This window comes from Bos indicus, chromosome 17, assembly GCF_029378745.1.
Source record: "Bos indicus isolate NIAB-ARS_2022 breed Sahiwal x Tharparkar chromosome 17, NIAB-ARS_B.indTharparkar_mat_pri_1.0, whole genome shotgun sequence".
In the NCBI taxonomy this organism is placed as follows: domain Eukaryota; kingdom Metazoa; phylum Chordata; class Mammalia; order Artiodactyla; family Bovidae; genus Bos; species Bos indicus.
In genome coordinates this window covers 31,354,667-31,365,677 of record NC_091776.1, presented here as the reverse complement: position 1 = coordinate 31,365,677, position 11,011 = coordinate 31,354,667, and positions in this window count along the sequence as shown.

Sequence of the window (11,011 nt, the reverse complement as noted above, 5' to 3'; positions counted from 1 at the left end):
CATTTCCTTCTCCAGTGCATGAAAGTGAAAAGTGAAAGTGAAGTCACTCAGTTGTGTCCGACTTAGCGACCCCATGGACTGTAGCCCACCAGGCTCCTCCATCCATGGGATTTTCCAGGCAAGAGTACTGGAATGGGTTGCCATTTATGGAGAAGCCTAAAAAAATTAAGAATAGAACTAACATATGATCCAACAATTCTACTTCTAGGTATTTATCAAAAAAAAAAAAGATTCTAAAAGATGCATGAATTCCTATGTTCATCATGGTGTTATTTATAATAGTAAAGACGTGGAAATAACCTAAGCGTCCATCGATAGATGGATAAAGAAGATATTGCATTTTCACACACACAAACACACACACACACATGCAAACATATACAATGCAATACTATTCAGCCATAAAAAAGATGAAATCTTGCCATTTGCAAAACATAGATGGACCTGACGATATTATGCTAAATGAAGTAAGTCAGAGAAAGATAAATACATTATGATTTCACTTATATATAGAAATTTTTAAAATAAAAATTAAATGAATGCACCAAGCCAAACAAAAGCAAACACATGGTTACAGATAAGAGAGTAGTAGTTACCAGAGGCAATGGCACCCTATTCCAGTACTCTTGCCTGGAAAATCCCATGGACGGAGGAGCCTGGTAGGCTGCAGTCCATGGGGTCGCTAGAGTCGGACACCACTGTGACTTCACTTTCACTTTTCACTTTCATGCATTGGAGAAGGAAATGGCAACCCACTCCAGTGTTCTTGCCTGGAGAATCCCATGGACAGGGGAGCCTGATGGACTGCTGTCTATGGGGTCGCACAGAGTCGGACACAACTGAAGCGACTCAGCAGCAGCAGCAGCAGCTACCAGAGGGGTAGGGAGCAGTGAGGAGGTCAAATGGGTGAAGGCGGTCAACTGTATGGTGGGGAGTTTTATGTTGAGTAGTGTTTCCTTAAAGCTCACGTCCACCTGGACATTCAGAATGTGACCATATTGGAAATAGGACTTTGCAGATTTAACTAAGAATCTCAGGATAAAGTCATCCTGGATTAGGCGTGGGTCCTAAATCCAATGACTGGTGTCCTTATAAGAAGAATAAGAGATGACCCAGAGAGAAGTACAGAAGACCACCGTGTGGAAAAGGAGACCGAGATGGGGTTCTGTTCCCACAAGGCAAGGAATCCTGGGGCCACCAGAAACTAGAAGAGGAAAGGAAGGATTCTTCCCTACATCCTTCAGAGGGAACATAGCCCTGCTGACACCTGGATTTCATACCTCTAAGCTTCCAGAGCTGGGAGGGAATACATTTATGTTGCCCGCCTGCCTGCCAAGTCACTTCAGTTGTATCTGACTCTGTGACCCTTTGGACCATAGCCCACCAGGTTCCTCTGTCCATGGGATTTTCCAGGCAAGAACATTGGAGTGGGTTGCCATTTCCTTCTCCAGGGGATCTTCTCCACCCAGGGATTGAACCTGCATCTCTTACATCTCCTTCGCTGGCAGGTGGGTTCTTTACCACTAGCAAAATTTATGTTACTTCAAGCCAGATGCAAAGAAAAAGATCCTGGGAGTTCACAGAGGAGGCTAAGGTAGATAACTGATATTCCTATGAGAACTGTTTACATATAATCTTTAAGATAGTTTCTCTGTTGCCTCTGAGAGCTGTTATCAGACAACCTTAACTGAATATTTGATTGAGGTTTTCTGGAATTCAGGGACAGGTACACAGTCCTTCATGAAGACCCACTTCTTTATCTTTTTTAATTAGTCATGCTTTCTTTTTGTTTAATTAAATAAACAATGCTGCCCCAGAGTCCACTGTAGATGTTATAATAATTACACATTTTTATCTCTTTAAACTCCTTAACTTCTGAAAATCAATGTATCTGACACCAACCAAGGGTTTCAGATAAGAAATTAAGGCCCTATAGTAAGTTTGCCTTTTTTCCCCCTCATTCTTTCTTCTTGTGATTGAAATGAAGAGTTGATAAATAAAAGTTTATCCCTCAAGATTTATTTTCTAGGATCCCCAGCTTAAACATAACATTTTTTTTTAGTTCATTTGGTTATATACTGCATGAATTTAAAATAAAAGCCAGCTTAAATTCCTAATGTATACTATAAAATATTCTGCTAATGATTACACTAATCAATACTGATTCTTGCCAGACCCTGTTTCATCCCTACTAACTGGCAAGAATCTGTGCTCCACTCTGTAACTGAGCCAAGTAAGGAAATATGTCATGAAATTTGTCCCCTTTAGTAGTTGAGGCATGAACCTAGCATGTTTATGGAGGTCAGTGTAGAGCCAGAATCAACAATAGGTGCACAGCTCTGACAGAGCTTTCCTCAGGGCTCTACCTTCCTTTGAAGTTTTATGACTGATCCTCCACCTGCTTCCCTAGTAATACACTCCAGCCTTCTAATCGGACTTCTAGCCACCCACTAGGGCTGGGACTTCCATCCACCCACTAGGGCTGGGTCCCTCTTCTGAATAACATCCAGCCTCTGTGAGCTTGAAAATTTCCCAGATGTTGCACATTCCCTTGCCTTCAAGACTTGGATCCTTCCCTGCATAGTCTAGCTTGGATCTTTCTCCAAAAAGATTACTAAGAGTTACGCTTTCAACCACCAGATTAATTATTCCACTTTTGACCAGACTTCCACTCTGATGCCCTCTAACCTGCTCAGATCCCTGGGGATGTATACTAATTCAGAGTGCAGTGGGAACTTTTGGTTAACCCCATAGTAAAAAGAGTTCTTAAATTCTAAGTTTTCTTTATTCGTAGTTTTCGTCTTTTCTCACACTTTTGGAGATCCAGCATTCCATTGACCTCAAGTAACAAGGGTTTTGACTTATACGCATTCCCAAATAAGATTTGGGAGCTAAAGATTTAAAGACTCTCAGCCAATATACATTATTTTCTCTGTGCTTAAATATTTCTAAATCTCTAATGGGAATGAGGTTTCCACTATTAGAGTAAGTCAACATATGGGTCTTAGTGATCCAGTAAAGGGCAGAAAAACATGGAGGATGGGTCTAACAGACCTCAAATTATTTTATAGCAAATTTTTAAAAATATCACACTAAAATAAGGTTCAACTTGATGTCTATCTGTTGAGTTGCTGCAAATACTAATGAATTTCCAAAAGAAAATATGAAACAAGTTCACTAAATATATTGCAACGTTGAGGTGATGAATTTACCAGTTATGTTGTGAGAATACTCTTTATGAGGAAAGTAGACTAGTCAACCTGAATATATCCATGTCAACATCCAACAGCATTTTCAACGTAACCTTTTATATGTCCTTGTCCTAGTGAGAAGCTTAAGATCTCAGAGAAACAAGATTATTAAACTGACCTAATATGGTTCTAACTATATACTTAACCAGGATTCATAGTTAGAATCCCATTATGTCTATGTCTATGATCACTGTTAAGTATATTGTTGCTATTATTTTATTTAAGTGAATGCACAGAAACTGGGTGGACCCTATTAGGAGCTGTGCGTATTTAAGAATGTATGACCAAGGCACTTGAAAATATGTCATAGAACATTTTAAAAATTTTCTTTGTTGAAGAATATAAATAACACAGCTCACACTGAATACTATATGTCGAGCATGATTATTGCAATGAACATTTAATTTTTGTGAAAAAGGAAACTGGCATACAACAATATTAAACTAATCAGTCAAAACCCTCCATCAAGAACTGATGAAATAGAAACTTGATTCAGGTTTCTTGAAACAGAATACTGCGGTAGTTAAGCTTATGAGTTCTGGAATTAGATTCAGATCAGATCAGATCAGTCGCTCAGTCATGTCCAACTCTTTGCGACCCCATGAATCGCAGCACGCCAGATTAGGGAATTTCAAATCCTAGCATTAATATTAAATTAGTATTATTGAATAAGTTACCAGGTTCATTAAATGTAAACTTGAGAAATTAGTATCTACAAAAAGCATTCAATAAGATGGTTATGTAAACTTTATTTTTCAGTCTGGTTTTTGCTCTTCACTGTGGCACTTAATCTGTGACCCAGTGATGAAACAGTTACATGCATGCCTTTGTTTCTTTTTGTTTTCATAGCTATAACTGTTGATAAAAAGATTTAAAAAGTCGTAATTAGTTACACATGAAGGGTTTGGTATGTGTTAAAGTGTGGTTAATATCAGATACAAAGTAGGGACCTCCTACACTGCAAATCCAACCTCACTGTGCAGTCATCAACATATTTACTTATATCTGCTCTGTGTTCTAGCACTAGTCAGTTTCTCGTCATTCATTTTCTGACTGCACAACCTTTCCTTACCTTCCCTGCAGCCATGTTTTACCACCTCCATATTACTTTGCACAATAGATGGTAAGCTAAACACAGAGTGTTCATCAAATACTTGTATGTGTACATTCAGCTGCTGCTGTTTTTAATGGCAGCTCTCCAGATTTATGCAATAAGAAAGAAAACTGCATGTTCTCCAAAATGCTTGATGCCTGTGAAAACTATCTATACAAGCTGTTCATTCTGTGTCATACTGTCACAGTAGACGGGATTTTACAAATCTGCCAAGACTTTTTAGAGTGAGAAAATATAATTTGTAAACTGGATATTATTTCGCAAAATTTCCCCACTGTTGAGATGTGACTTATTTTATGGAACATTCTATTTTGAATGATCTGTAGCATTCCAGATTTTCATCCCCATTGTGTGGGTTACCTTTATACATTCCCAAATAGAGTTTTCCATACAATAGAAATATAAATCACACACAAGGATGAAGGGAGTTAATGTTAGTAATCACCTATTTTTGAAAATGTTTATTTAGGATTCCATGCAAATAAATCAGAAAATTCCACCTCTAATCTGCATCTAGAACTTGATGTCTGGATAATTCAAAGTTAAAATATTTATTTTACAAACTCTATGTGCAATTAAGGTCTAAAATGGAATATAAAGGATGAGAAATACTCCCCCGTCACTATTTAAATAAGTAAAATTACATTAATCACATGGATATTAAATCTCTAGTATCATTCATAAAATTTTGGGAAAAATCTTTTATCTAATATGAGCTTTCTTCCAGCCAGAATTAGGTACTCTTTTAAATAATTCTTTATTAAAATATGCTAAAGTTTCAACTAATTGGTAATCTGCTTGTAGCATCCCAAGGACAAGTCCAAAATGTATTTATTTTTTTTTCAAAATGTATTTAACACATTTAACACTAACACATTTCAAATATGTACTTTCCAAACATGACTATTTCCTTTCTAATTTTCCAATTCCATTAACAATCAAACTCTTTTTTACCAATAAATAATTCTATGCTTTTCTCATTTACTATCCTGAAATGAGGTTCAGAGATAAAATAAGCCTTTACAAATCTTCTGGAATGACTCATAGTCCAAGTAACAAAATAGAACAGTTTCAACAATTTATTATTTATTATTCTATTTTTATGTAAGTGACAAAACTCAGAAGTTATTCTGAATATGAATTAAGAGAAAATAAAAGGTAAAGTTAAGTGTGGATTAAGTATAACATTTATTAAGAGATGATAATTTTATTTTACTTGTATATGATATGAGAAAGAGAAAAGGGGAACATGCATCAAGTCAAAATGCCATGTTATTGACTGGAAAGTGAAAACACATCAAGACGTGAGCTACTGATACCATGTTGTCAGTAAAATTTTTAACGTATTCTTAAAACTAAATTACCAAAATATTTAGCTAATTATTAACAAATCAGTACAATCTCCCTTTCTAGTTTATTTACTGCTAATGTTATGGCATCACAATTATGCACTGATTAGACATTATGCCCTGAATGAATTAAAATTGTCTAGTAGCATCAAAAACATACATTTATTTTAACTAGCCTTCTATCTACATGCCAGTTTTCTCCTAAATCACAAGATTCTTTGTGAAAGTTCCTGTCACTTTTGTTTTCAGTATTACTGTGTCCAGATGTACAGACGCTTACACTTGAGATAAAGTTTGGCCACCAAATACTTATAAGTTGTGCGGTCTGTGAGAAAATTACTTGTTATGTAGAATGTTTTATGCATTGCATCCCTGGACTTGGCCCACTAAAGAAGCCTCTCTCCAACCATTATTACCAAAAATCTCACCAGTATTTTCTACCTTCCCTCTCCCCCATGAGTGGGCTGCCAGGGAGAATCACTACTGCACTTGACCCTGAAACCTGAGGAAGCTATTAAATATAGAGCAATCCATGGCTTGGAGTGACTCACCAGAGTAACAAGAGATTTTATATTGAAAACATTTTTTAAATTAAATACAAATACATATATATTACAAAAATTACATATCACAGAGACAGGGTTTGTTAGAGTGGTTAAAAAAAAGAAATCTCCTAAGATGGCCACTGTGTCCCAGGACTAAACTCTTCCTTTTCTTTGTCCAAGGGTCTGATTTTATACCAGCCTTCCATTGTTCAATTGCTTTCCTTTGGTTCTTTCGAATCTTTTTCATAACCATTGTTCAATATTTTCTCTTGCAAAGACCAGACTATTTGCATGTCAATCTCCTAGTGTTCGATCAGATGTCATTTTATATTCACTTCCTAACAGAGGCCTGCCCTGCACCTATTTGTCTTCTGAGCCATCTCACCTCATCCACGTCACTTCCCCTATCATTCAACTGCCACCCTCTACCTCATCGCTCCATTCTCTTTCTGTTGTAGCACCGACATCACTTGGTTCCTCCTTCACTAGGAAATAAGAAGGACAACCTGTGATGAGAACTGTGCGCTCAGTGCTTAGTCTCCCGCCTAGCACATAGCAAGCACAGCGAGAGGGCCCTGAGTGCGTGAGTGCATCTCTTACTCTTCCCTGGAAAACATAATCGCCAGATATCTTCATAATTGACCCCCACTTGATTCTAAAGTCTAGAACTGCTACTTGCCTTTCATATAGATCTGATCAAGATCTACAGGTGTAGGGGTGGGGGTGGGGTCCTGTCACAATCTTCAAATTTATGTTATAGAGTAATGTTGACATCCACTCCAAACTCACTTCCTTTACCCTCCAAATGTTTGCCTCATATCTCACAAAAATCCACAGCATTCAATTATTTGAATTTTTTTTGCTAGAAAACTGTATATGGTTGAAACCACTGAAAAATTTGCTGGTATTACTTGTTCACAATTTTTACTGAATATTGGTTCTTCTAAATCTCATTTTTAGTATTAAATAATTTCCCCAACATAGAATATGGTCATTCCTGGTAGTAGACTGATGTTATCACATTATTTTTCCTTTCCAGATGCCATGGTTTTATGTAGTGTAAATGATCCTCTCATTACCAGATGGTATGAGAAAGAAACTGCTTCAGGGAGGTATATGCTATATAAGCCTGTACATCGAGTAGCTATAAAAAAGCAAAGTTTTGTAACTTAGCCAGTAAAGTATCTGAACTCTGCAGTGTGGACAGGGTAATGCAAACATTGAGCTCCCCATCTGACCAGATGTGGACATTCCTAATGGGTGGTAAGTTCAGTCAACCAATAAAATGTTTTCAGCTTAAAGCCTCAAGTGGTGATTATAATGCTAATGTTCTTTGCTTAGAAAATACAAGTGCAGTAGAGAGATACAAAAGGAAAAGCAAATTATCCTGCACACCAAATATTTACCAGGATAATTCATTATCTAACCTATTTTTAGAATTTCACAACTTACAATATGCAAGATACAAAAGAATTGTATAAAGATTGAGATAACTGCTGATTGTATTTTATTATCCCTTCAAATTTAATCCACATCACTAGTTTAACTGCAGGACTCTAAAGGTGATCACAGAAGCAGCATTTATCTCATAACTACTTATCAAGATGATGAGTCTCAAATATTTACTCCCTTCTGAGTTGATATATTTATATTTGAAAATTCAAATAATAACATCAATTTAGCAACTAAATCCAATCTCATCTTTCTCTCTAAAAAAAAAAAAAAATCCTCTTGCAGATTTCTCTGTCCACTCTATCACCACAGATACAAACTGTAACAAGAGAGTTACTTGTTGACTCCTATGCTGGCAGACCTCTGTCATACATGTCATCATTGGATTCATTGGTCTTTTCTTTTCCTTTCCTTATCTCATTGTTTCAACTCCTTGTCTTCTTTTTCATTCCCACTCACCTGGGGGAACCTCATCAGTGCAACTGTGAATTATGAACTTTAGATTTTCAATGTTTTTAACCTCAGTAAAATATATTATTAGCCTTAAACTGTAAAGTCATTTTATCCTCATAGCATTACTCTCTTCAAGAACAGTAAAATATATATATATGTGTGTGTGTGTGTGTGTGTGTATCTCTAGACTGAGTCAAAATTCACTGAAATGGAAAGGATCCATCATGACCTAGGTTTCCCATTCAATCCAAAAAGCATAATATGGACTAATATCCAAATAGGAAATCTCATATCTTTTTACTCTTTATTTTTTCACACTCTTAGAGGAGAAGAAACATGGTTCTGAGCATTATCTCCAGCACTGAAAAACCCAAGATTGATGGACTGTAGTAGAGAACCATGGTCTATTGCTAAAAACTAGAAACCTGGGGGTCTCACAACTTCCAGGAATGGAGTTCAGATACCCACAACTAGTATCTATTTAGGATATTTAAGTTTTAGTCTCATATTTCCCTAAAAGCATATACTGGAGATTAAGGAATGAATAAAAATTATTTATTTTACTTTTATATAATAAGAATATAACACATAATTGGCAATAATAATACTGTATCACATTATAATAAATATAACATAATGGTGGCTCAGACAGTAAAGAATCTGCCTGCAATGTGGGGCACCTGGGTTCTATCCTTGGGTTGGGAAGAACCCCTGCAGGAGGACGGAGCAACCCACTCCAGTATTCTTGCCTGGAGACTCCCCATGGACAAAGGAGTCTGGAAAGCTACAGTCCATGGGGTCACAGAGTTGGACATGACTGAGTGATTAATCACAGCACAGCAATGCAATATAGTAACAACAGAGATATCTTAATGAATGAGAAATCATATAAATGAGATGTTCTGAGAAAGCTTTCCATCTATTCTTTAACTATCCACCTAGGCCCCACTCTAAACAAAGTATTACACTTGAATCTAAAAGGTAGTCAAGGTATTACTATCATTTTTATTGCTATCCTTGAAAAACATGAATCATCATTGTTGAATGCTCATCATGCAAAAAGTAGTAAGCTAAACTCTCTATATAAGCTATAACATTTAATTTATGCAGTAGCCCTATGAAATATGCATCATCATATCCACACTATAGGTGGAAAATGAAGCTTTTAGTGAATAAAAAGCACTGGCAAGAGTCAAGTTTAAGTCCTCCTGATTCCAAAGCTATAAACATTCTAATTTGGCTCACCAAATCCCAAGGGAAGAGAGAAAAATAACTGAAAGGAAAACAACATCATGAAAATTACAAACAAGCTGGTAATAAGTACATACCTATCAATGATTTCTTTAACTTGTGAGTGGACTAAATGCTCCAATCAAAAGATACAGTGCTACTGAATGCAAAAAAGAAAGAAAGAAAAAACAAGTTCCATATATATTCTGACTATAAGAGACTGACTTCAGATCTAAAGACACAGATTGAAAGTGAGAGGATGATAAAGTATTACACATAAATGGAAATAACAAAGAAAGCTAGGCTAGCAACACGACAGACAACAAAGAGCAGCAAAACAGACTTTAAAACAGAAACTGTAACAAGAGACAAAGAAGGATATTACATGATGATACCCAACAGGGATATATAACAATTATGTATGCAGCAAACACAGGAGTTCCTAAATACATAATGCAAATATTAACAAACAGGGAGTAACTGACAGTAACATGACCATAGTTCAGTTCAGTTCAGTTCAGTCAGTTCAGTCATGTCCGACTCTTTGCGACCCCATGAATCGCACCACGCCAGGCCTCCCTGTCCATCACCAACTCCCGGAGTTCACCCGGACTCAGGTCCATCGAATCAGTGATGCCATCTAGCCATCTCATCCTCTGTCGTCCCCTTCTCCTCCTGCCCCCAATCCCTCCCAGCATCAGAGTCTTTTCCAATGAGTCAACTCTTCGCATGAGGTGGCTAAAGTACTGGAGTTTCAGCTTTAGCATCATTCCTTCCAAAGAAATCCCAGGGCTGATCTCCTCCAGAATGGACTGGTTGGATCTCCTTGCAGTCCAAGGGACTCTCAAGAGTCTTCTCCAACATCACAGTTCAAAAGCATCAATTCTTCGGCGCTCAGCCTTCTTCACAGTCCAACTCTCACATCCATACATAACCACAGGAAAAACCATAGCCTTGACTAGACGAACCTTTGTTGGCAAAGTAATGTCTCTGCTTTTGAATACGCTATCTAGGTTGGTCATAACTTTCCTTCCAAGGAGTAAGCGTCTTTTAATTTCATGGCTGCAGTCACCATCTGCAGTGATTTTGGAGCCCAGAAAAATAAAGTCTGACACTGTTTCCACTGTTTCCCCATCTATTTCCCATGAAGTAGTGGGACCGGATGCCATGATCTTCGTTTTCTGAATGTTGAGCTTTAAGTCAACTTTTTTACTCTCCACTTTCACTTTCATCAAGAGGCATTTTTGGACTTCAATATCCCATTTACATCAATGGGAAGATAATCCAGTCAGAAAATCAGTAAGGATAAGGAAACACTGGCCTTAAATGACACTCTAGACCAGATTTATATATATATGTATGTATATACACATATATATTAATATTTATCCAAAAGCATCAGATCAGAATACACATTTTTTTCAAGTACGCAGAATATTTTCCAGGATATGTGAAGAATCAATGGGTCACTTGAGAAATCAAAGAGGAAAAGTAAAAAAAATAAAATGAACAAAAAACCTGGAGACAAATGAAATCGGAAACACAGTGTTCCAAAATCTATAGGATCCAGGAGAAGTAGTTCTGAGGTGTAAGCTTATATGCATACAAGATTACCTC